General features: G+C 38.7%; 1 protein-coding gene across 1 annotated transcript in view; it reads left to right on the forward strand.

The window, feature by feature from the left end:
* Positions 1–27,944, forward strand: part of cdc42ep1a (CDC42 effector protein (Rho GTPase binding) 1a) — a 117,027-nt gene that overhangs the window by 43,542 nt on the left and 45,541 nt on the right. Inside the window, exon 2 of the mRNA XM_051935135.1 lies at positions 25,734–26,394. The gene's annotated coding sequence lies outside the window, so the exon portion shown is untranslated. The remainder of the gene's footprint in view (positions 1–25,733; positions 26,395–27,944) is intronic.

Genomic DNA, 27,944 nt, shown 5'->3' on the forward strand with positions numbered 1-27,944 from the left:
TATCGCGTCATCACGCCTCCTACGTAATCACGTGAACTAAAAACAAGGAAGACATTTACAGCACGAGTCACACGCGGGAACGAAGGTAAATGACGTTAATTTTTGACTGTCTTTTAATACTGTGTAAGCATACATATTAACACATGTGCAATTAAACGTGTGCATTTACGGGGTGATTTCTCAGGCTTAAAAGCTCACCTTTTATCAAACGCGGGAAGAAAGGTAACTGACGTTGTTCACTGTCTTTTAATACTGTGTAACCATACATATTAACACATGTCCAATTAAATGTGTGCATTTATGGGGTGATTTCTCAGGCTTAAAAGCTCGCCTTTTACTAAAAAGGTAAATGCAAAACTATTTTCAATCAGTTTATTGAAACGCTCCCGTTAAGAATTGCAATAACATATTCGCGAGATAAAAGAACGAAGTAGGGGGAAATGGAGGAACAGCCGCAAACAGCGAAGAGCAAAAAATTAATTAAACAATTGAGAACGGAGCGAGTTAAGCATACAAGCATGTTCATAAGGGAAACAAAGCACGGTGTAAAACGTAAGTTTCAATTAAGTTTATAGAAACGCTCCCGCTGCGGATTGCAATAACATATTCGCGAGATAAAAGTTTAATGAGAAGACACGAGGTATAAACGAACCACACGCCGTGGCGCAACGTTAGGGGCAACAGTTTCAACCATTCTATGATCTGCTTCTCGCAACTGAAAGACGGCACATGGCGGATGTTAGCCGACTTGCTGACCGCAACGTTAGGGGCTTCAACTATGGCGCTGACGCCACATCTCAGTGCCAACACTTTGCAGACTGTACTTAAAAGACACGCCCTCCTCACTGGACAGTTAAAAACACCAATCAAACTAATGATGACATCAAGTATTACCAATCCAAAGTAGGAAAGGAGGCATCTTCATAAAATGCGTGTGGGATGATTTGCATGAGACGCTGCTTTAAAAAAAAAATGATAAAAAAAATACGGGATAAATCCCGTCCAGTATTGATTCAAAATGAGACGCGCAATTTCATTCTCAAACGCGCCACGATTCCGTATTTTAAAGGACGGGTGGCAACCCTACAGTGCCAGGTAACCACCCATACAATCAGATTGTGATTCAGACTAGGAATGCAATGAATGTAATTACCCCGATCTACATACAAGGCGAAAGTCTTGCAACATTCAAAGATGATGGTTTGGGATAAGTACACCATACAACATAAAAGAGCTTATGAAGCCTTGAACCGAAAAAAGCAACATCTCAGAGATCGTAAAAAAACAAATAGGAGGTAATGTCGTTTTACTCGCTGTAGATTTTACTCAAACATTACCAGTTATTCCACGAGGGAGACCAGCAGATGAACTCAACGCGTGTTTAAAATCCATACTTCTCCCACGCTCGGTTATATGTCGCGTGTTCTCGGGTAGGTGCACCAAAAAATTTATACATTTAAGCATGTAATGGGCAAACAAAAAATGAGGTATACCCGAAGGCACTGCAGTAGTACTTCATGTAACTTTACTTCTTAAATGTTAATGTTTTACTGTTTAATAATTTATACGCTTCTTATATGTTGTTCAAATTCTTTTATCAAAATACCACTGACAGCGCAATGCACGATAACATGGAGTGAATACACCATACGCATCCGCCCACGGCTGCCCTGCTGTGCGCAGATAGGAGTTGATTCTACAATAAAATAAAATAAAGATAAAAAGAGTAAAACAATCATCACCCATAAAGCGGATAGTAGACGTGACGTACTATATGTGTACCACATTTCAAGTGTATAGGTGAAACGGTTTGCGAGCTACAGGTCATTTAAAATCCTGGACAGACACACAAATTGCCACGGTAGCAAATTACAGAAGAAGATTTTACTGTTTAATAATTTATATTTATATGAAAAGTGCTTCTTATATATTACTTCATATTCTCATATGATAATGATGTTAATGTTTATATTGATTTCTGTGTTATTAAAACTGCATGTATGTGTGTATATGTATATATATATATATATATACTAGCAAAATACCCGCGCTTTGCAGCGGAGAAGTAGTGTGTTAAAGAGGTTATGAAAAAAAAAGGAAACATTTTAAAAATAACGTAACGTGATTGTCAATGAAAGCCCGTTTCAGTCAGTAAGTCTTATGTGTGTGTTTATGTATGTGTGTATATATATATGTAGATGTGTATATGTAGATATGTATATATATGTATATGTATATAAATGTTTATGTGTGTGTGTATATTATATATATAATATATATATATATATATATATATATATATATATATATATATATATATATATATATATATATATATATAAAAGACAGCAACAGTTATAACAATGACAACACAATTACATTGACAATCATGTTACGTTATTTTTAAAATGTTTCCTTTTTTTTTCATAACCTCTTTAACACACTACTTCTCCGCTGCGAAGCGTCGGGTATTTTGCTAGTAGATAATAAAAGAATAAGTATTGGTTGCTGTGTTTCTGTCATTGCACAAGTAGATAGATAGATAGATAGATAGATAGATAGATAGATAGATAGATAGATAGATAGATAGATAGATAGATAGATAGATAGATAGATAGATAGATAGATAGATAGATAGATAGATAGATAGATAGATAGATAGATACTTTATTAATCCAAAGGGGAAATTCACATACTTACACAGCAAACTGTATTCTCTGTAGGTCCTGACATTTTTCACCAGCGCAGCCAGTTCGTCGATTTTATTTGGTAGTGAGTTCACATTTCCCAGGATCACAGAAGGCACTGAAGGTTTGTAATGCCACTTTCTCGCTAAACACTTGGCTTTTATCAAACATTTTAACTGATAAACTGCATTTCATTTGTCATACCAAACAATAACACTGCATTTACGAACCCTCATGGGACCACAACTCCCAGGCTGTCCCGCCAGTGTCCATACTGGGGCTTACCAGAAGGGATGTTGCCCCTCAGTGTATGGGGGGATGCTCTGCCCATAGCAGTTGGTCACCCATTCTGCTGGCCTTCGTGGGTGCCGCTCAGTGGCTACTATGATGCCAGCCCCAATGTATCATCCTTCCCCATTGGGGTCCTGGCACAGAAAGAAGATAATGTCATTCCCTCCCTGGCCTTCTGTTATCAAAGCCTCCTGGCCAGGTAAGGGAGCAGTATCAGTACTGCCTGGGACGCCAGTTCATCCCTCACAGTATATACAGTGTTTGTGTGTGTGTCTGTATGTATAGAAATTAATTCATTTTTTAATTTTTTTTTTTAAATTTGATTTAGTGCATTGGCATATAATATGAGGCTTAAAGGCCAACATTTTCTGGAAACAGCAGAGATTGAGCACTCACTTTCTCAGGCTGGATAGTTTCCAGGCCTCAATATTCTATCCATAAATATCTCAAACAGGATGTGTTTCCAAGAAACACACTTGAAAAAGTCCTGCACCCACCTTAAATTAATTTTTCTTTAAAATGCAACTCTGGCTGTTCAGAGTTGAAGACTAAATTTCATGTACAGTAGTAGGGGTTCTGAACTCTGGACTCTTGCAGCATCATCGACAAGAAATTCAAAGTTATGTTGTAACCCTTCATCAGATAAACAAAACTCATACAGAATAGATTGGCACACTCTGGTGATGCTTTCAACAGTCATGCAAAGAAAAAGAGTAGCTGGCCCACAATTTCATGGCTACTCTTCCTTGTCAATGTCTGAGCTAAATTATTGTTTTTTTTCATGTTTTTCTTTGTATTAGTTATTTTGAAACTCTTCTTTTAGCTTTGTTAGATACAATTTGCATTATAGATCATTACCACTAGAATCCCTGAAGCCTACGAAAAAACTCGTAATCCCGGGCCACCTTAAATTCCTTTACACCTCTCCATTAGCATCTTTTGTTTTGCAAATGTGTCAATCACACAAGCAGCAGGCAGCCTGCTCTCCCAACTCTCCCATCGCCATAGCTCAACTCCGGGAAAAAGTTTTCCCAGCTCAAGTCTTGTTTATCATGGTTTGAGGTGCCTGTAGTTGTATAGGGTAAATAATATATCGTTATTTGGAACACATGCATGTCATGTGTGTTTTGTGTCTACAACGATCTATGTAAATGTAGGATGACAGGAAATGCACAAATTAGAGGTATTCATTGTTCCAACCTAGCAAGGAGTTACAGCAATTATATGCAGTTATTGTTGATTTGTGAGAGCAAAGAGATTGATAGAGAGGTAGTGTCAGGGTTGCCAGTTCCTGGAAATATTTGCAGTGCAATGACAGCTGAAAACCCACCTAATGGTGTTGTGGACAAGACCAGTGAATGGCACTGTTGATGACCAGGAAGTAGTTTTGGTGCTGTCGATGTCCAGGTTGGGTCCCCCTAGGAGATTTGCCACTGCTGATGTCATTGGTGTCCCACTTGGAGGTTTGCCATTGTTGACATGGTGGTGGTGGGTCATGGGGGGGGGGGTTCTCCTTGAAGTTTACATACATAAACAAATCCACACACCAACAAATCAAAATTTTTTCCTGCACAACGCTTTCAAAAATAGCCCAATTTGACGTGAAAGCAGCACATCTGGCAACCCTGGGTGGTGTGAATGATGGATGGGAAATATTGGCAAGCAATGACAAAAAGGTCAGCATTTAAAAAACGCATAAATATCTGCTTTCTTACCTTAACACCTTATACAAATATATCCGGGCAACACAGCTGACTTCAGCTAGAATAACACAATTTTCTCAAGCCTGTTTATTCCAGTTGGTGACTTTGCTTTTCACACGGAAAATAAGTGTTTCTAAGACGTGAGATATTGCTGAATAATGTCATTTTTTAGAATCCTGTGATCTTTGGGATGACCTTTTTGGCCCCACATTGCTTGACCTCGGCACTCTCATCACACCCTGCTCAAATTCCCCATCTCTAATGAGCTGTGCAGTGCTATGATCAGTTTGTTTTGCGGTTGTAAGGGGAGCAGGAGGTGATTTCTGTAATTTGGGTCATTTATGGTAATACAATGAGTGGCATATAAGGCAGTGAAACCTGGAACTCTGCATGAACAAAACTAAAAGATGTGGTCTCGTGACCCTCGGAGAAAGAGAGAGATATCTGTTTTCTGAAGGACTCTTATACACAACAATGTAAAACAGTCATTCAGCCAGCACCATTTCCAGTTTTGCCTCCATCAAGTTATGTCCTGCAGGCCCAGCGTACTTCAGAAGTTAGTGATTGTTACCGCTATGAATAACACGAGCAGGGCTGAAACTGAGTGCCAGCTGGACGTCAGGGTGATTGCCATACATCATCTCAGAAGATGCAGTTAGAAATAAGTTTGGTTTTGTTACAAAGTATATTTCATTGTGTGTGCAAGTGTGTCGGAAGAGTGACAGTAGTCTGGATTATGTCTCACCATTTTAGCTATCCATGAATAAAGCAGGGACTGTTTCAACTGGGGAAAAATTTTTATTATAACTCAGCTACTATTGTGAACTGTTATAATTTCATGAAAAAAAAGCCTTCACTGCAGATTTTCTCTATGAATTTTTATTAACCCTTTTTAATCCCAAATTCTGATATATTTTAAAATAGATAATAATTGGCAATATTAATTTTTCAGCTGCACAATGTCAAGTGAGACTATGTCAGCAAATGGGTAATATAAATGAATATTCTCAATATGGGGGTTGGGGGTTGGAGCCTATCCCAGGATGCATTACTAGATATACAGTAAGACAAGAAATCAGACTTGGTCAGGGCACTAGTCCGTCATAGGGTCCACTCACGCACATTCATACGCTCAAATTAGTTTATTATAACTAATTTTTATCTTTTTTGAATTGAGAACACGTACTCACTCATACATAGCCATTTATAGACAGTCTTGACCCTTTCTCTTGTGACAAACATTTTCAGCTGTTTAGTGGTACCCAACACTACAGGGGATTTGGTAGGCAAAGCTGGCCTTGGATCAGTGAATTCTCTAATTCCCTGTCATGTCCCACAGATGTGCAGATTAGGCTATTTTGTGCCTTCAAACTGGTTATTTGTAGATGATCTTCTGTGATGAAGTGAAGCCCCACATTGGAAATCACCATGCTACATTATATTGGAAGAGCTTTTCAATAGAAATCATAAGAAGTTATGCTCACATTGTTTAATGCACTAATGCGACCATTATGATTTACTATATGTGGTTCTTGTCACCACACTACAGAACAAGTATGTATAGAGGAGAAATCAGGTATATTCCAAGGCTAAAGTGGCTGTCCAACTCTAAAGAAAGTTGGCCATTTTAGTCGTGAATAGACAAATCAATGAGGAGTCTAATTCATCCACCAATTTATTTTCTAAATTTAAATTAAAAAGCAGTTGTTCATACAAAGGGTCAAGGGAATCTGGTACAAACTATTGAGTCGTGTGGTTTCAACATGATACTGAACAGATTTTATAAAGGATCTGGATACGATGCTGGGGCAAATGTGCAGTTAGCTAACAGTGGCCTTAATAGATTTGTGTTGTTCCTGTCACCACATTAAAGCTTTTGCTTCAGAATTAAGGTTGTCACAACACCAAATTTTCAAACTTCTATATAATAGAAGAAAAGTATTGAAATTTGATATCCAACACAAGGTTAGGCTTAGGGTTAGCGTTATGAAACTCAACAAAAATGTATTTAAATAATCAATTCTGTATACATTCAAATATTTATATTGATTAAAAAAACTGTTACTTAGGTAGTACAATGACTATAAATAATTTCTTTACCTGTATAAAAAAATAAACGTCATATCCCTACAATGACTTAAACATTTAACTGACTACAAAAAATGTTTTAACCTGTAGAAAACAAATAAATTTCACATCCCTACTTATTAATGTTTAGAATTTAGAAATAAGATATCTCTAGAGATTTTGTGTTTTGACTTACGTGTCATTCCTTCAAGTGTTTGATGACATTAGTTGTATTAGTAACTTTAATACGTATTGTGCGGTAGCAAATCTTGCATGCAGGAGGTTTTTCCAGACGTTACTCCATCTGCACTCTTGGTGAATTAAGGGTGCTGGGGAAGACTCCGAAACTACTAAAACTGTCATCTTATTAACCCCTTTAGTGAGTGGAAATGAGGCTGAAACTCCAGCCATGTCAACTGATAGATAGATAGATAGATAGATAGATAGATAGATAGATAGATAGATAGATAGATAGATAGACAGACAGACAGACAGACAGACAGACAGACAGACAGACAGACAGACAGACAGACAGACAGATAGACAGAGAGATAGATAGATAGATAGATAGATAGATAGATAGATAGATAGATAGATAGATAGATAGATAGATAGATAGATAGATAGATAGATAGATAGATAGATAGATAGATAGATACTTTATTAATCCCAGGGGAAATTCACATACTCCAGCAGCAGCATACTGATACAAAAAACAATATTAAATTAAAGAGTCATAAAAATGCAGGTAAAAACAGACAATAACTTTGAATAATGTTAACGTTTACCCCCCCGGGTGGAACTGAAGAGTGGCATAGTGTGAGGGAGGAATGATCTCCTCAGTCTGTCAGTGGAGCAGGATAGTGACAGCAGTCTGTCGCTGAAGCTGCTCCTCTGTCTGGAGATGATCCTGTTCAGTGGATGCAGTGGATTTTCCATAATTGATAGGAGCATGCTGAGCACTCGTCGCTCCGCCACAGATGTTAAACTGTCTAGCTCCATGCCTACAATAGAGCCTGCTTTCCTCACCAGTTTGTCCAGACGTGAGGTGTCCTTCTTCTTAATGCTGCCTCCCCAGCACACCACTGCATAGAAGAGGGCGCATGCCACAACCGCAGCATCTTATTGCAGATGTTGAAGGACGCCAGTCTTCTAAGGAAGTATAGTCGGCTCTGTCCTTTCTCATACAGAGCATCAGTATTGGCAGTCCAGTCTAATTTATCATCCAGCTGCACTCCCAGGTATTTATAGGTCTGTACCCTCTGCACACAGTCATCTCTGATGATCACGGGGTCCAAGAGGGGCCTGGACCTCCTAAAATCCACCACCAGCTCTTTGGTTTTGCTGTTGTTCAGGTGTAGGTGGTTGAGTCGCACCATTTAACAAAGCCCTTGATGAGGTTTCTATACTTCTCCTCCTGCCCACTCCTGATGCAGCCCACGATAGCAGTGTCGTCAGCGAACTTTTGTACGTGGCAGAACTCCGAGTTGTATTGGAAGTCCGATGTATATAGGCTGAACAGGACCGGAGAATGTACAGTCCCCTGTGGCGCTCCTGTGCTGCTGACCACAATGTCAGACCTGCAGTTCCCGAGATGCACATACTGAGGTCTGTTTGTAAGATAGTCCACGATCCTGCCACCAGGTATGAATCTACTCCCATCTGTGTCAGCAGTGTCCAGCACCACTGCCTCTGTCCAAGTGGGAGAGGGATCGGTGTAGCATAGCCCAGGAGGCTCAATTGTCAAAAGCTAGTGTGAACCGGAAGTGCGGGCTATAGAATCGATATCATGAAAAATGAGAATTAAAATAAATTTAAAATGTTAAAATCGATACTTGTTGATATTTTCATTCTTTTGACAACACTATTCAAGACAGTCACTTTTTAGTCACCTTTCGCCATTCAGAATGTGTGTAAGACTTAGACATCATAAAACAGAGTCTGCATGAAGAGAAAAAAAATTCCCAGTTCAAGAAAAAAATAAAATTCTTCCATTAGTCTTCATGTCTGATGTTGTTTCCTCTCCCATGATAAGATTTTTTCATAATGATTAAAGCATGTGAAATTGTTCATAATAGTGCAAACAGTTCCTCCTTTACGATGTTAGAGGTAAACTTTAAAATGTACTGATTAAATGATGATGGATGGCCATCCTGACGTGACCACCATGTAATTCTAGCAACCACTGAAAGCTGATGATATCAGACCTGCAGTCAGCCAACCCAGGAGTGTGATGATGAAGGGCCTCCTTTTGTGTGTCAAGCATCCAATGTTTTTATGTTTGCGACTTGTGCCCAGTGTTTCCTGGATAGGACTTTGTTTTTAAATAAATGGATGTTGAACATGAAATGATGGCCACTTATTCTGAGGTTTAAGTGGATACTTACACTTTAGAACAGGTGGACATCATCATCGGTTCATTCATTAGACTTAGAAAATATGTAAAGGAAGTGAGTTGTAGATTTTTTCTAGATACTTTATCAACCATTTTATGTGTTGTAAATTTATTTGACTTTCTTTTTAGTGTACCGCTCACCTTATAAATAGAAACCATTCAAATTGCCATGTCAGTTTAGACCCTAAATAAATTTAGCACAAGTGGAAAAAATATCAGTCAGTGTTCTTCACTTTGACAAAATGTTCAGCTTTAACTTGAAGTAATAAAGCACTCAAGAATTCAGTGAAGCATCATTTAGTCTAACTTCACAGGATGTGCTGTATAGGCTCAAGTTGTCACTTGCAATAAGTGAATGCAGATGTGGCTGGAAGGTGCAATAGTAAGAGTTTCTGCATCCCAGAAATGGCCGTCTCGGTTTAAATCCCACACCCAATCATTGTTGATGTACAGGGTTCACATTCTTTTCTTTCTGCATGGGTTTTCCTTTCAAATCTTCAAAGCTGTGCAGGTTACGTCTTTTGGTCTTTAGTGTTGGATTGATACTAAAATGTTAACATCAGGATCGATATCAGTTCTCACACCTTAGTACAAAAATGTTACTAAGCTGCTTTTTTTCCCACCAGCCCACAAACTCGTGTGCACACACAAAGATCTACAGATATTATAACAAAGGGGAAGGGTGGGGGGAGATCCCCGTTGGAATTCCATTTGTGTTGATACACTATGCAACAAATATTTCTACTTTCATAATTCACATAAAGCTTCAATAGTGTCGAAACAAAAATGTCATTTTCAGTAAGCTTTCAATACTAGCTAACGCTAGTTAGTACAGCCATCATTGGAGTCTTTCTCTGTCCAGGGCTGCCTTGCACCTGATGCTTCTGAGATGCTGTGACTCTGAATGAGATTAAGCTGAGATCATTATATTTTATTACAAATTGAGGAATGTCAAAATTTTGCCTGATGAAAATGGTATTTTATTTGCAACTGCAGAGAATTGTGCGTCAGGTTGTGACATTTTAATGGTTAGCACACACGATTCAATCTGATTCTCTTCAACGTTTGTATGGCTGCTGATAAATAATGATTCACACATAGCAGGGGCGGCCAACTCCGATCCTGGAGAGCCACTGTGGCTGCGGGTTTTTATTCCAACCCAGCTACTACATTTGAAGCCATTCCTCCCCAGTAACAGGTCTTGTTTAATTTCATGGCTTGTTAGTGTTTTAATTCTTCCATGTCAGTTCATTCCTAAATCATAGATTTTGTTTTTCCTTCAAGTCATTTGAAGCCTAAAACGGATGAGTAATTTTCAGTTCTTCACATTCTCTTCAGTTTCCTTCTGATTAATTAAATAAACCAAATAATTCATGATAAATGGAAATGGAGACAAGCTAAATGGAGAATTGCTGGTTCCTTTGTCATTGGTATCTTATTGATAGTAAGGAACAGTTAAAACAGTTAAGACTAAAATAAGCAGTTAAGGGTTCAAAGTCTTGACAAGCAAGTCAACTAAAGTAAATCAGAAAGATGTCACTTGAGCAGTAAGTGCTTCATCTGCAATGAGTGATTTGTCATGAAGCAAATGGGTTGGAACAAAGACATGAAGCCACTGCGGCCCTCCAGGACCAACATTGCTTAGCCCTGATTTAAAGGGTTGGAGTCTTAAATAGCAAATAAATTAAATGAAGTTAATTAGTAGCAAAAACTAATTACGAAAATGGATTGCAATCCTATAGTCACTGAGGCTCTCCAGGATCAGAGACGGTCACCCCTGACATTTGGTTTCTCAAAACTGGTAATATAACTTGTTTTGCAGGTGAAATGTGAAACTCACTAAAGAGTTTTTCAGGTGTTTACATTTTTTTTTGTGTGTGTGTTTCCTAAAACACACTTCTGTGTTTACCTGTGTCCTTTTTTTAGATGTGTAAAGCATTGAATCCATACTTTACCTGATAATATCAATTCTTCCACAAAGAAGTGCAGTACGATTTTTTAGCATGTTTAACATGAGACATGTTTTGTACATGAGGACACGGTGAAACAATTGTGGACATCGTTGGGTTGTCTCCACAGGAAGTTGCGTGCTGTGAAAACAATCCTTTGTCCCCCCTTGTATGCAGAAACCTCCTTTTCCTTGTTGCACTTTTACTTGAGATGTTTGTTTAAATAGTAAATGATAGACAAATATGTTCAAAAATAATGTACAAAAAAAAATGCATTCCAGACAGGAACTAAATGTCCTTCCTCATCAATGACACGATTTTCGATGGAAGTGAAGCGCAATTTACGTCACAAATTTTTTTCGTTAAGCAAATCACTACGTTTCACTTTGAATTAAGTTTCGCACAAATCGTTTCTCTCATCACTATATGTCTGAATAAATGAAATCGAGATAGCGTCTCAGTTTAAACATTTTTGTTGTTGTCTGTCCCTCATTGGTGAAATTTTCACTTTAAGGAATTATGAATAAAGTGCTATTACTTCAAAAGTGCTTGTAAAAGTGGATAATGACAACGCCAAAGTCGAATATCCTAAAAATAAGGCAAAACGAATGCATTAGATGGTGTAGTATGAAACAGAAAGAGCTAGGGTGCAAAGACATATATTTGGAGGTGGCGAGATTCAATAAAAAAGGGCGCAAATATTGCGGAGTCATCTCTACAGACTCAAGCTCGAGACAGAACTGTTCCAAGATGGTTTTGGGCACTTCTAACAGGGAGAGGTGGATCCAGGTGGATGGACACCAGAAGTGACATCAGAGGTGTCCAAGCTGTCAGTCAACCAGTCTGAAGAGGGAGGAAGAGAGAGAAGGTCATTAGGCCACAGTGCCAACCCCTGGAGCAACAGTAATATTGCAGTCACTAGAACCCTTTAGCTGTCCCCTATGCTCACGTGTGTGACCGGTAGCATTGGTAACATCATGTGTAGAGAGTATACTGAAATCCTTACTTGTATGTCCAACCAACATGCCGTTCCCCAGCATTTAGTCATCTTTACTGTCTGTTATCTGTGGCCATAAAAAATGTACATTTGGCTGAACATTTCCAATGTCCATCCATCTCATTATACCTATCAACTTCTGGAACTTGTAGTTTAACTACAGAGTCTTGGGGATCCACAACGTGTCCTGTGAGCACTGAGATCAAGACAGGAACCAACCCTGAATAAGGTGACAGTATGTCATAGGTTGTGCACCCTGACTCCCATAATCACACTAATTCTTGACACAACAACTTACAGATATTTGCTTTTTCCAGTGTCTGCCTCTCTTTTGTTTGGACAGAAAATACACAAATGGAAGGTAATAAATGAAGAATATGTATACATGTAAGAGAGAACATACTGTATAAGCTATGTGAATTGAATAGCCAGGACAAAATTAGAAATCAGTCTCTTACAGCCCACCATTCTCAATCACCCATGTATTCATATATTGATTGGACCTTCTTAATCCAGCTTTAGGGTCGCAGGGTGTGAGAGTCATCCCAAGGAGCACTGGGAGGTCTGTCCTGGGCAGGACTGGGCCAGTTTAGAGTCACCACACATGACTTTATAATGTGAATGTGCAAACTCCACACAAACAGTAACCAGACTAGGATTTGAACCCTTTAATCTGGAGTTTTAAGGAAGCAGTTCTATCCATTGTGCTGCCACAAGTCAATATATAAAACTTATCAAAACAACTGGATTAAAAGCCTTCAGCTCTTAGACTAAATACGTTTTATAGTGGAAACCAGCAGAAAAAAAAAAAAAAATCTAAGAAAACTTTAACTCTGCCTTTAAGATATTTGTGGTTAGCCTGGCACGGGAGTCCAGTGTCTGCCTCTGTGGTGTTTGGCATTGCTTTCACTTTGCCTTGCACTCCAAGGCCAGTTTCTCGAGCCAAGCTGCACCTTAATACCAAATTCCTTTTACCAATTACTGCATGTTACATTTTCTCAACAACAAAAAAAAAGAAAAACATGTTTCTAATTAAAGGGGAGTCTGTTTCCAGCATATGAAAGCAGAAAAGAAGCGTCCCAGGGATAGAATAAAGGGAAAGGAAAAGGAAAGTAGTACAAAAAAAATGTTATGAAGGCCACACATAATCATTGAAACATCTGAAATCAAAGTAAAAATGAAGAGAAACAGAAATGTGCCCCATGCACAAGATGGTTCTAACTACAGATAACATCATGTCTTCAATTTAATTAAACCTTGTCTTCAGATATACTAACAACAGAGAACTTTGGAAGCTTTATCTGCTTTTGTACACTGAATATGTCTTTCATTACTTGTTAAATTTAATTCAATGTACATTGGTAGTAAACATTTCTGAGCATTCTTAAGAAGGGCACTTTATGGAAATGGATTTGGTGTTTTTCTCTTTTTTGTATTTCTTTTTGTACTGACAATGGCAAGTGCACTAGAAAAGTTACTTGTTTTGGAGTGTTAAAAGCACTTTCTGCAGCTGCTATTAAGATAGATAGAACTTTATTTGTCCTCAGGGGGAAATTTGACATTTTACAGAAGCTATTTAAATGCATAAATAAATAAATAAATGCATAAATAAATAAATAAATACATACATACATACATACATACATACATACATACATACATACATACATAAACAAATAAATAATGTGAGAGATAGGGGGCACCACTGAGCTCCAAATGCAGTCATGGGTTTAAACTGGAGGCATTTATTGTAAATACCTTACAAAGATGTCTCTAATGGTTGCACAATTCCAATCAAATTCTTCTTCCTTCCTTCACTTCTACTGTCCATCCACCTCCTTCCAATGAGTACAGTACAGTACCCTACATCTGCATAAGTTTTCTTTGATTTTTTCCCCTGCTTCCTAAACAAATGTTCATTAGGGTTAACTGGTGTCTGTAAACAGGCCCAGTATGATAGAGTGTGGGTATTTACAAGAGTTTACCTATCAATGAACTGGTTCCCCATCCAGTTTTAGTTCCTGCCTTTGCAACCTAAACCTGAAAAAGTGCATTGGACAAATAAAGGGTGGGGAATTTATGAGTGTTGGAACTTGGAAGAGGACTTGGATTTGTAATCCAACAAATATAATGTTTGCAACCAGCTTCTTCCTGTATGGATTCTACGTGGATTTCTTCTTGGTTCTCCAATTTCCTGACGCTATTCAAAAATATGCAGGTTAGGTGACTTGGCGACACTAAAGTGGCCTTAGCATCTGTTTGGTAAGTGTGTGTGTTTGCCCTGAGATGGACTGGCAGCTTGCACCCTATGCTGGTTGGGACCCTGCAACACCATAACTCGGGTCTGGACTGAGTGGGTTTGAGAATGACAAGACCTTCTATGTAAGTTTGTATTATTAAAAAAAAAGAAGTCCCTCAGTGTAATCAGGCATTATTATTATTATTATTATTATTATTATTATTATTATTATTATGGTCATAATTAGCTTTCAAGATAATTTTGCCTTATATTTTTGTATGAAAAATGCTGATTTAATGGAAATTACAATATCCCTATTTATTGAACAGGCTGAATCCTAAGTTAGGATAGTTTGGAGTTAGAATTTATCCTAGAAGAAAATACAGCATATATTGTGTAAAATATTAAAACAACAAGAGCATACACCTGGTCTATCTGATCAAAAGTTCATACATGACAAATAATGAAATAAGCATCCATCACAATCGTATAGTGCCCTTTCCTACGGCAAATGATAGGGTAATTTTTCATCTCATCTCATCTCACCTCAAATCATCTATCATCTGATATCGCTTCTCCAGGTGGGGGTCACAGTGGCAGCAGGCCATTCTGGTCTAATTATTTTCAGTGCCTCAGAATGATAAATAGTAAGATCATTTGTCATGTCCTGTGGGAGATATAATAAGATTAGCCTTTGGAATCATCTTTTTCTTTGAAAAAATTATGAGTCACCCTTTGCATTATGATGCTACAATGCTTTATTATACTTAAGGAGTGTTTTGCCTTCTGGGATAAGTTTTAGCTCCCAACTACCCTGTTCAGTTAATGAATGGCTGAGAGTGTATGTTGCAGTTAGGGAGTGGACAAATTCTTTGAATGCTAACCACTTAATCCAAACTATTTTATTTGCTATATTTATATCAATATGCTTTGGATAAAAAACCCCAAGAATCAATACATGGACTGTAAACGCTTATATGAATGAAAATTTGAGCGGTTTTACACTGTGTGATATGAATGGGGATTTGTGTTTATTTGATTAGCCATGTCTTTAAAAAGGGAAATATATGATTAAGAGGGGGGATTTATAGTAATTAAGATGGCAAGGGTTTTTATACTCAGTAATACACAGAAATGATAAAAATTATGTTAATTAAATGGTGTGGTGCTTTATAATTTATATTAAATGACTATAAGTATGAATTTATCCATCCATCCATTTTCCAACCCACTGAATCCGAACACAGGGTCACGGGGGTCTGCTGGAGCCAATCCCAGCCAACACAGGAACCAATCCCGGGCAGGGTGCCAACCCACCGCAGGACACACACAAACACTAGGGCCAATTTAGAATCGCCAATCCACCTAACCTGCATGTCTTTGGACTGTGGGAGGAAACCCACGCAGACACGGGGAGAACATGCAAACTCCAAGCAGGGAGGATCTGGGAAGCGAACCCAGGTCCCCCAACTGCGAGGCAGTATGAATTTATGTTATTTTAAATAATGATGATAAATGAATAGGGGCATTATATTAATTAAAATTAAAATAATTAGGGGTTCATAATAAGTACAAGAAACATCCACCTTAATAAAGGGGACAAGTGTTTGTGTGTGTGTCTGTGTATTTGTGTCTGACACAAGGGTTAGGAAATAACCTTTAAAAATAGGCAAAATGTGAACGGGTCAGGAAAATTAAAAATTGGTAATAAAAACACCAAATAAGAGTCTTAACATAAGACAACTGGTCTGATCGATCTATTCTGTTCTCCGACGTTATATACCAGAAACAGCAGTGTGGTAATGACTATCTCATACCTGCTCGGACCTTGTGAGCAAGGTTAATAACTGCAGTACTAATGACTGATAACTTTGCATGGTGGGCAATGGATGAGTGAAAATTATGATTAATCGACGTACACTTTGGGAAAACAAAGCCTCAATACGACTAGGCCAGAGTTGCTAAACAAGGCTAATTCAGTAGTGACCACTGCCACATTTTCCCAGCAAAACAGTTCGACTTATGAGAGTGCTCAGTTCAACAAGCAATGCTGAGTGGAAGCAGTAAAAATGTACGGCTCTCTCTGAAGAGGAAAAGGTTGCCATGAGGGGAAGGAACTGCATGCATATTATTATACCAAATTAAATGGACAACCCATAAGAAGTGAGTTAGATAGATAGATAGATAGATAGATAGATAGATAGATAGATAGATAGATAGATAGATAGATAGATAGATAGATAGATAGATAGATAGATAGATAGATAGATAGATAGATAGATAGATAGATAGATAGATAGATAGATAGATAGATAGATAGATGATAGATAGATAGATAGATACTTTATTAATCCCAATGGGAAATTCACATTCTTCAGCAGCAGCATACTGATACAATAAATAATATTAAATTAAAGAATGATAACAATGCAGGTGAAAAACAGAAAAACAGACAATAACTATGTATAATGTTGAATGTTAACGTTTACCCCTCTGGGTGGAATTAAAGAGTCGCATAGTTTGGGGGAGAAACGATCTCCTCAATCTGTCAGTGGAGCAGGACAGTGACAGCAGTCTGTCACTGAAGCTGCTCTTCTGTCTGGAGATGATACTATTAAGTGGATGCAGTGGATTCTCCATAATTGACAGGAGCCTGCTGAGCGCCCTTCGCTCTGCCACAGATGTTAAACTGTCCAGCTCCATGCCAACAATAGAGCTTGCCTTCCTCACCAGTTTGTCCAGACATGAGGCGTCTTTCCTCTTAATGCTGCCTCCCCAGCACACCACTGCGTAGAAGAGGGCGCTCGCCACAACTGTCTGATAGAACATCTGCAGCATCTTATTGCAGATGTTGAAGGACGCCAGCCTTCTAAGGTAGTATAACCGGCTCTGTCCTTTCTTGCACAGCGCATCAGTATTGGCAGTCCAGTCTAATTTATCATCCAGCTGCACTCCCAGATATTTATAGGTCTGCACCATCTGCACACAGTCACCTTTGATGATCACTGGGTCTATGAGGGGTCTGGGCCTCCTAAAATCCACCACCAGCTCTTTGGTTTTGCTGGTGTTCAGGTGTAGGTGGTTTGAGTCGCACCATTTAACAAAGTCATTGATTAGGTCCCTATACTCCTCCTCCAGCCCATTCCTGATGCAGCCCACGATAGCAGTGTCATCAGCGAACTTTTGCACGTGGCAGGACTCCGAGTTGTATTGGAAGTCCGATGTATATAGGCTGAACAGGACCGGAGAAAGTACAGTCCCCTGTGTTAATGTTAATTACTTAGATTTCAACTGGTTTTAAATGGGTAGCACAGCTAGTTGCTTTATATTTAGTGATGCACAACTATGGCTGAGGATTTATGTTTAAAGTAACAGGTGAGGCATTGCACTGAGCTTTAGAGTATGTGAATTTCCCCTTGAGATTAATAAAGTATCTATCTATCTATCTATCTATCTATCTATCTATCTATCTATCTATCTATCTATCTATCTATCTATCTATCTATCTATCTATCTATCTATCTATCTATCTATCTATCTATCTATCTATCTAAATGAGTATAGGCTGAGTTTAATATTAACTAAAAGTAACATGGCTTTATACATACAGTATATTAACAAAATGCTTAGGTGCCCTAAATGTTTTATATTAATCTTTTTTCTTAAATGCTTAGTTTTGCTTTCTGAATTCATATGTTGCTAAAGAAGAGCTAATTTCAGATTTTCAAACATCGATTTTCCAACAAATTAAATATTACAGAGATTTTTATTTTTTCTATTCTTAAAGAAAGTGGCATATTAAGTAAAGACTGATTTTCATGTAAAAGCATAATTATTTTGAATAGATCATGATTAAACAAAGCTAACAGATGAGTGATAAGGATCAATGACATACTGAGTTGATTGAATCAAACTGATTAATTGAAAAAGAAATGGATATACAAAGAATGAAACTGAGTGGACAACCAGACTGAAAGGTAAGAGAATGACAGATGTGACAATTTAACCTTCAAATCATCAGTTCTTACAACAAGGGGCAAGGGTGAGCACATGCATCAGCAAATAATACATTTTATTTATATAGCACCTTTCCCATGCTCAAGGCACTTACAGAATCAGCAAAGTCTCTTCCACCCAGAGATGAAAGTTTCAAGATGTGCCATAGTACTAGGGTGTTGTACCGTGTTAGCCATTATGAATGTAGAGAAAAGCCAAGCAAAATGACACCTTTTATTGGCTAACTAGAAAGATTACAATATGCAAGCTTTCGAGGCAACTCAGGCCCCTTCTTCAGGCAAGATGTAATACAGAAACTGAAGTTTCCTATGTTTATATACACACTCTAGGACAAGAAACAACATTGGTAAATATTTAAATGAGAGATTTTGTATGTAAAAAATTAATAGATTCATTCAGGCTAGGGTTAATTTAGCAAGAGAGAAAAGAACAATGTATTGTCAAGATCTCTGGATAAGATAACTGTCCAACAAAGTCTTTTGAAGTTTGTAATGAGTTTTTCAAAACAATGTGGGTCTGTAGACAGGTTGTCTGTCATTCTGAGAGATGTAAACAATCCTCATATCTGGCCATAAAACTCTTGTCTTTATTCAATCCATGTTGTAAAGTATTAAATTTTAGCATGAGTTTAACTTCCCATTCTTTTCTCTCTTGCTGTGTTTTGAAGTTGCCCATAAGCACTGTGACCTTAAAGTCCTTCTCACAGTGTCCATGGCTGTTGAAGTGGGCCGCCACAGGAACATCTGTGTTGCCATGTTTAATGTGGAACCTGTGTAAGTTCATTCTCTGGCGGAGTGTTTGTCCAGTTTCTCCCACATAGAGTGCAGTGTCAGGACATTTCATGCAGAAAATTAGGTAGACTACATTAGATGATCTGCATGAAAATGATCCCTTGATGTGATGTTCGAGTCGGCAGTGTGGTATAACTATACGGTCTGTATCATAGATGTGGGCACATGTTTTGCATCTTTTCTGTAGGCATGGAGATGTGCCATTTTCTGTTGGTTCACTTAGGGAGCCTCGGACAATTAATTGTTGAAGGTTTGGTGGTTGTCTGTATGCCAGGAGGGGAGGTTCAGGAAATACATTTTTCAGTGTTTGGTCATTGTTTAGTATTGGCTGAAGTTCTTTTATAATTTTTCGAAGTGTTTCAAGATGTGGGTTGTAGGTGACAACAAGGGGGATGCGATCCTTGTTGTCTTTGTTTTTATATTCCAGAAGGTTGTCTCTGGGTATGGCAGTAGCTCTTCTTATTTGAGTGTCTGTTGTTTTCGGGGTGTAACCTTGTTTGATGAAATCTTGTCTGAGCTCCTGCAGTTGTTGATCCCGGTCTGTTGGGTCTGAGCAAATGCGATTGTACCGTATTGCTTGGCTGAAAATAATGGAGCGCCTTATATGCTTGGGGTGGAAGCTATCATTTTTCAGGTAGGTCCGTCTGTCTGTCGGTTTGTGAAAAATAGAAGTTACAAGGGTGTTGTCTTTCAGTTGAACGGTGGTGTCAAGGAAGCTGACTTCTGTTTTTGAGTAATTCAGCTTCAGCTTTATGTTGGGGTGAAAACAATTATATTCATTATGAAAATGGAGGAGGTCCTTTTCACTGGCAGTCCAGATTATGAAGATGTCATCTATGTAACGGAGATACAACATTGGTTTTACGATGCACATTGACATGAAATCTTCCTCCAATTTTGCCATAAAAAGATTTGCATAGTGAGGTGCAAACCGACATCCCATTGCAGTCCCCATTTGTTGTAAGTAGCAATCCTGTCCAAAAGAGAATAGATTATGTGTCAGAGTGAATTTTATCATTTCTATTACTGACTTTGTGGGTAAATCATGTTGTTTGAGGTACATTTCACATGCCAATATGCCATCATCATGGGGGATGTTAGTGTAAAGTGCCTCAACATCCATTGTGGCCAGTAAGGTTCCCTCAGGTAAGGGGCCTAAAGCAGACAGTTTTTTTAAGAAGTCAGTGGTGTCCTGGATGTAGCTGGTTGTGTTACGGGTGAGGGGTTTAAGGATCTGCTCCACCCAACCTGAAACATTTTCTGTAAGGGAGCCAATTCCTGAGATTATAGGTCTTCCTGGGTTCCCTTCTTTGTGGATTTTAGGAAGCATGTAGAAGTAACCCATTTTGGGGTTCTCAGGAATTAAACTGTTTACATGATCCCTGATGTCAAGAGGAAAGCTACTTACTATTTGCCATTAAAGCTATCCCGATGAAGCTCAAGGAAATGGACAAGACTGAGGACTAGAAATGCATTGGTCATCCATGGAAACTGACCGCAACAAATGAGAGCAGCAGACATCCCTTCAAAATCAGAAGAAGTCCACCTTCATAGACCCAAGGTGCATCCCTCTACAGTTCATAAAGGTCTTGACAGAAGTAATCTTCATGGATGAGCTGTGCCAAAAAGCCATTACTGTACTCTGATGTGGCAACAAAGCCAGGAGACACTCGAAAACATCAAGGCTGGGGTGTTGGGCAATGATAGCAAGTGCTCTGGACCGATAAATCAAATTTTGAAGTTTGTCACTACAATTGGAAAGTTTCTATTTGTAGACGAGCTATAAAGTGTTCTATGGATGAGTTTCTAGAGCCAAGACTGAAAAACTTTCCAAGGTTCCTTGCCAGTCTTGGGCTGCATTTCTGCAAAATGGAGTAGATGATCTTGTCAGAATTCATTGAGTCTTCAATACTGAGAAGAACAAGTACATTCTCATCCACCATGGTCCAAACTTTATTCTTCAGGAGGATAATGTCCCCAAGTACATGTTCACATTCAAAATAACTGTTTTCAGTGAAAAAAAGCATTAAGAAGTTATGCAAAAAATGGTATTACCTCCACAGAGCCCTAATCTCAACATCATGGAGGCTGTCTGGGGTTACCTGGCATACATAAGCCAAGCAAGAAGCCAAGAAGATCTGGGGTAAGGTCTCCATGATAACTGGAACAAATGTCCATCTGATGTTCTTAGGAAACTGGACAACAGTGGACCAAAGAGAATTCATATTTTTGGGTCAGGCGAATGGAGGTAGTCACACCAAATATTGATTTGATTTAATTCTTATGCTTACTTTTCTTTATAGTATTTAGAAACTTGTTTCATTATTTTTGAAAGCATCTTCACTTTTCAAATTTTTTTGCATGTGTCTGAAGCTTTGCATGGTACTACGCCACATTCAGAAAGTATTCTGTCTCCTTCACTTTTTCACATTTTGCTATATTACAGCCTTGTGCTAAAATCATTTAAATTATTTTTCCCTCATGATAGAACAATCAATACCCCAGAATGACAAGGCAAAAATGGGATTTTAGGAATTTTTTGCAAACTTATTAAAATTAAGAAACTGAAATATCACATTTATATAAGTATCAGACAGTTTGCTGTAACAATTGAAATTTGGATCCCATTTTATTGGTTATCATTAAGACATTTCTGAATCTTGTTTGGAGCCCACCTGTGGTCAACTCAATTGATTGGACACAATTCTGAAGAGATTAGAGACAGTATTGTGCTGAGGCACAGATTTGTGGAAGGCTACAAAAAGCAAATCCTACAGTACTGAAGGTTCCAAAGAGCACAATGGAAGAAGTCTGGAACAACCATGACTCTTCCTAGAGCTGCCCACCTATGCACAATGATCAATCGTGTGATGAAGAAAATGTTGAAATGTAACTAAAAACATGATGGTTTCTCTAGCTGTGCTTCAGAGAACCTGCGTGGAGATGGGAGAATCTTCCAGAAACACAGCCATCATTGGAACAGTTCAGCAGTCCATTTGGGTTTAATGACAGAGTGGCTCAACAGAAGCCTCCTCCTTATTAAAAGAAACGTGAAAACCTGCATGGAGTTTTCAAAAAGGTGTCTAAGGGATCCCCAGATTATGAAAAACAAGATTCTCTGGTCTGATGAAACCAAGATTAGCATCATAGCTGGAGGAAAACCAAACACAGCTAATCACTTCTGCAATACCATTCCAGCAGTGGAGCACGGTGGGGACAGCATCATGGTGTGGGGTTGTTTTTCAGCAGGAGGGACTGTGAGACTAGACAGGGTTGAGGGATAGTGGAACAAAGCAAAGCAAAGAGATATCCTTCATGAAGACCTTCTCCAGACAGCTCTGGGCATCAAACTGGGCCAAAGGTTTACTTTTCAGCAGGACAACAACCCTAAGCAAAAAGCAAAGACAACGCAGTCATGGCTCAGGGATCACTTTGGGAATGTTGTCTGGACTTGAACCCAAATGAACATCTCTGGGGAGGCCAGAAAATAGCTAGCCACCAACACTCTCCATCCAACGTGACAGAGCTTGAGGGAATCTGCAGACAAGAGTGGCAGAAAATCTCCAAAGCCAAGTGTGAGAGGTTTATCTCGTAACACCCAGGAAGTTGCCACAGTATGATTTAACAAAGAGCTGAGTAAACAGTCTGAATTTTCTGTTATTTCATATTTCATTTGTTTTTAATAAATTTCTCATTTTTATTTGCTTTGTCATTCTGAGGTATTGAGTGTTGCTTAATGTTGGGAAAAAATGGATTTAACTGATTTTGCAGAAAGCTGTGACATAACAAAATGTAAAAAATTTGAAAGAGTCTTGTGACGGGCAGCCATGGCCATTCCCTGGTCAGGACGCCAGGTGGATGGAAGGACCAGGGAAGAGAATATCTACAGGGCATTTCCTTCCCAGGGACACTAGAGGGCAGCCCTCCTGGGTGGTTGTGGCACCACGGATTTCTGCAGGGCATGCTGGGAGTTGGAGTTGGGTTTGGTACAGCCCTTTTGGGTTCTACAGAGTCCTATAATGAACTTTCATCACTCATGGGAGTGATTCCAAGTAATGCTGATGAGCCACCTGGAGCACCACATGGAGTACAATAAAAGGAGCTGCCTCACTCCATTCAAAGAGCCAGAGTTGGGAGGAAGAGGTCGAAGCTTACGAGGAGGAGTGGAGGTGGAAAAAAGAAGATGAACTATTGTGTGTATGGGACTGTGCATTAGAACTGTGCTGTAACAGTGGGAAACGAGGGAGAGTGGTTCCCATGAAGGAGAATAATAAAAGAATAATAAAACTGTGTGTTGTGCTGTTGTGTCTGGGTCAGGGCAGCTGGAGCACCCCTGGTTTCCACTGTCTGAATCCTTTCTGAATTCACTCTGTAGCCGGGTGAAGGAATGACAGTTCTGAGACACGAAAAAAGTTTGCGGTGCCAACCGGGTCATCCCTCTCATTGCCCGAGGACAAGACAAAAATAAAAAAGAACGGCATATGTCCTGTATGTGGGAAAACTCAGACAATCAAATAGTAAGGTGGGCCGGGTAGCCTAGTCGCTGGCTTGAGCCAGTATTCACGCCACTTCCCAGGACGCCCAGGCTTTTGTGGTGGCTGGAGCAGAAGGGTTGTGGTCAAATGTTCTTACTGGGAGGCTTCTTGGCACTGTGGAGAAAGAAAGAGATGACAATGTTAGCAGCAGTGCCCCCTCTTGTCTTTGTGGGTTAATACATACCTTGACTGAGCCTGTGAGGTGGTCCTCTGAACTGCAAGCTTGACGACTGTCTATGCAGACTCAGTTAGGACTGAGGATATGTGTTCATGCAGGAAAACTTTACACTTAGTTCAAATAATTACAGGCATACTGTATATACTCACGTATAAGTCAGGTCTTGAAACCAAAAAATCGATTATAAAATCAGACCCCGACTTAAACGCCTGTTGAAAAATGTAACACTTAATTTTTTCTTTTTTTTTTTTTACATCTTCTTGCCTCCTCCAATCTCGCACCAGTTTCTCAGACACATCAAATTTTGTTGCAGCAGCGCAGTTACCAATTTCTTTCGCCACTTCAAAGACGTTTAATTTAAAACCAGTTTTATATTTTCTTCTGATTGAACGCTCCATTGTAGATAAGGGATGCTCTTACTGTAAAGGTGTATGACAGTGTGCAAAAAACACAAAACAGTGCAAACATCACTTTTGGGTATTACCGTATGGTCACATTGGCACAATACATAGAAAAGAAAAAGCAGTATGCTCCGTGGTTAATCTCTCAGGTGGGTGTTAGCATACCATAATCTCTTGGACCAATAGTGTGAGTTTTCGCATTCGACTTATATGACATAAAATATCAGAAATTATACGGTAAAATCAAGTCCCGACTTTTCCGCGGGATTATATATGGTAATTTATGTTAATTAAATTGGCTTTATATTATAAAATGTATAATTATGGCTGATGAGTCTATACTAATTTAAAAGGATGTGGTGTTAATCAGTGATAAGCAATTATTGCCAAAGATTTATGGTAAACTAAATAGACAAATTTAAATGATTTTGGGTGTAGTTTTATGTTATTTAAAAGGGGTGTTGTTTAAAATTTGGTGATAAAAATCAAGGCAAAAATATATGTTAATAAATATTAAAATTAAAAGGAGCATACAGTATATAAGGCTCTGTTTGTGATATGCAATTATAATAAATGAATGTGTGTTTATTAAAATGTGCAATGAAACAGAATTATAAGTTCAAACTTAAAACAGAACAGTACATATTGCCCGTTGAAAAGTAAGATTTTCTTTGACTAAACATCTTCTTCAGCCACTGTTTTGGGTTAATCATATCAATGAACGAGATCAGTTTGTGACATAATTCTATATGACAAATTAAAACATTGGCCTTCAGGGAAACCTGGCTGGATGCTTTGATGTATTAAATCCAAAGGTCAGCTTTTATGTGATTTCAGACTAAATGCCTTTCACGAAAATGTTAGTCTCAGGATCATCAGTGATTTGCTATAAAAACTGCCCAGGCCAGCTTTTAGGACTTTTATCAGTGAAATGTTAGAATTGGCCTTTAGGGAGTTCTATCAGTTTTGGTGCCACATCACTTTCTAGGGTGTCGACATTAAGCTTCCAAAAGAGAAAAGATCAATCCTTACAGCCCTTTGATGATAACCCTTTTAATCTTAAGGTTGACAAGATTAGGTTCTTTGCTAAATGCGAGTATGGATTTGCATTCTGGGTGCTTTGTAACTCTGATAGCTTTGGTCACATTGTCGGTGAACAATGCCAGGCCCCATTCCCCAGTGACTTTAAAGACACAGGGTGGCAAAGCCAGGCCACTATCAGCATTCAATGATCTCTTCTTACTCAAAAAACATTAAAGAATTGCTGACTGGAATAGTATAAAATCTAAATGCATTACTTCTGATGTCTAACACTTAACTATAGTATTACATAACTACCTGAAAGCCCACACCGTGGCATACCTCGCTGCCAAGGGATTGAGGTACGGTTCCCTTATTCTGACAAACGCAGTTTGTTTTCAGGAGGAAACTTTAACCTGATATATTCCTGTTGATGTGTTTTTTTCCCTTGTTTCCCTTCTAGATTCTCTGGTGTCTTACTGGGAGGGGCAGCTGGTAAAACTGAATGAAACGGCAGGAGCTTGTCAAGCTTGGTTAATTGTGCTTAAGTGGATTGAAGACCAGCGCAAAGTACTGGGAAGGGATTACAGTCTAATCTGGGACACCAAAAGCACCTCTCAGTCACATCGGCAGGCGGATTCGAGTGCAAGAGAGAGTGTCTGCTGCAAGGGGTCGGGTGGGGGTAAAGGATCTTTTTTTGAGATCGCCTAACACCAGCACACTCTTTGGAATTTTGTCTACTCCCCCCCCCACCCCCAAACTGCCACAGAAAAAAAAAAGTGAACAGAGGAAGATGGGATTTCAAGTTTCAATCTGCAAAGCAGATCAGCATTTCTAATGAGCAACCAGTGAAGACTGGGCACCCTAAAAAGGAATCTTTAAACCATTCACTTTTTTAATCATCAACACCAAATATACACATATGTATATATTATGAGGAGCTGACAGGAAGAAGAGAACTGGAAAGAACCGAACAAAATCACAAACTTTGGCTGAGATGGAATGTGCTGAGATTTTTTCCTGTTGGATTTTTGGGGAGTCAAAACATTCTTTAAAGGAACAAAGTATGAACTGTTTTGGCTTTAGGTAGGAGATGCTTCTCACATGGTGAAAGTTGACTGAAGGTATGTAAGCATGGATGAATTTTTAATAGGATTTGATATCTTTCAGGAAATCAAATGGTTTCTTTTTCAGAAAGTTAGACCGTTACTTTAGAGAGCTAGAAGAGATTGAGGGAGTAGTGAATAGCAAATAAGTCAATGTCTGAGTAAGTGTCTAGGACAAGCTTCTCAGAGGTAGCAATGAGTTTATTCTTTATTATCTATCTATCTATCTATCTATCTATCTATCTATCTATCTATCTATCTATCTATCTATCTATCTATCTATCTATCTATCTATCTATCTATCTATCTATCTATCTATCTATCTATCTATCTATCTACAGTCTTAAAAATAATGGTTCTTAAATGGTACCTTTTGATTCTTTAAAGGGTTGTGTGGTTCCTCATGAAACTATTGCTTGACAAAGCACCATTTCATTCTGCATGGGTTCTTTGCATTTCAAGTTGTTGTAAAAAATTCCTAATATGTAGAAAAAACATTCAATCTTTAATGTATGGCAGGCTGCAGGACCCTAACAGATTAAGGAAACTTGAACTTAGCCTGTGTCATTGGATATATGCAGCAAGAGATCATGTAAAACTGTGAGCCTTAGAGTATGTGAATTTCACCTTGGGATTAATAAAGTATCTATCTATCTATCTATCTATCTATCTATCTATCTATCTATCTATCTATCTATCTATCTATCTATCTATCTATCTATCTATCTATCTATCTATCTATCTATCTATCATTTCACTCACTAATTTGTTCTCACATCTGTTTAGTAGGGGATGTTGTTATTTGCCAAAGTTATTTCATCCATCCATCCATCCATCCATTTTCTAACCCGCTGAATCCGAACACAGGGTCACGGGGGGTCTGCTGGAGCCAATCCCAGCCAACACAGGGCACAAGGCAGGAAACAATCCTGGGCAGGGTGCCAACCCACCGCAGGACACACACAAACACACCCACACACCAAGCACACACTAAAGCCAATTTAGAATCGCCAATCCACCTAACCTGCATGTTTTTGGACTGTGGGAGGAAACCGGAGCACCCGGAGGAAACCCATGCAGACACGGGTAGAACATGCAAACTCCACGCAGGGAGGAAAGTTATTTCAATATAATTTAATTTCTTAGCAAGTGATGTGGTTAGTAACAAGAAATAAAAATATACAATCAAACTGTAGGTTTAAATCTCTTTATTAGAAGACTAAAGACACCTCATCTTTCATATTTATTTTATTTGATTGGCTTTCTCAGTTATGAGGTGATAACATAGGGATCATTATGATTACTCTTTCTGTTAGTTATTCTGCAGGGATTGAATGACTAATAATAATATTCAAAAGCAATGGCAGTAGATATCAAGTTATCAAAGCAGCAGGGCCAGCTATTTCTGCTCCCTTAAAAAGTTTAGAATTCCTTTTCCTACTGATGAAATTCAAGAGGAATGAGGGTAAGGAATGTGAAAATAAAAAATAAAGAAAAGGGTTATACTTACGGCGGCACGGTGGCGCAGTGGGTAGCGCTGCTGCCTCGCAGTTGGGAGATCTGGGGAC

The sequence above is a fragment of the Erpetoichthys calabaricus genome, chromosome 12 (genome assembly GCF_900747795.2).
Source record: "Erpetoichthys calabaricus chromosome 12, fErpCal1.3, whole genome shotgun sequence".
Classification (NCBI taxonomy): domain Eukaryota; kingdom Metazoa; phylum Chordata; class Cladistia; order Polypteriformes; family Polypteridae; genus Erpetoichthys; species Erpetoichthys calabaricus.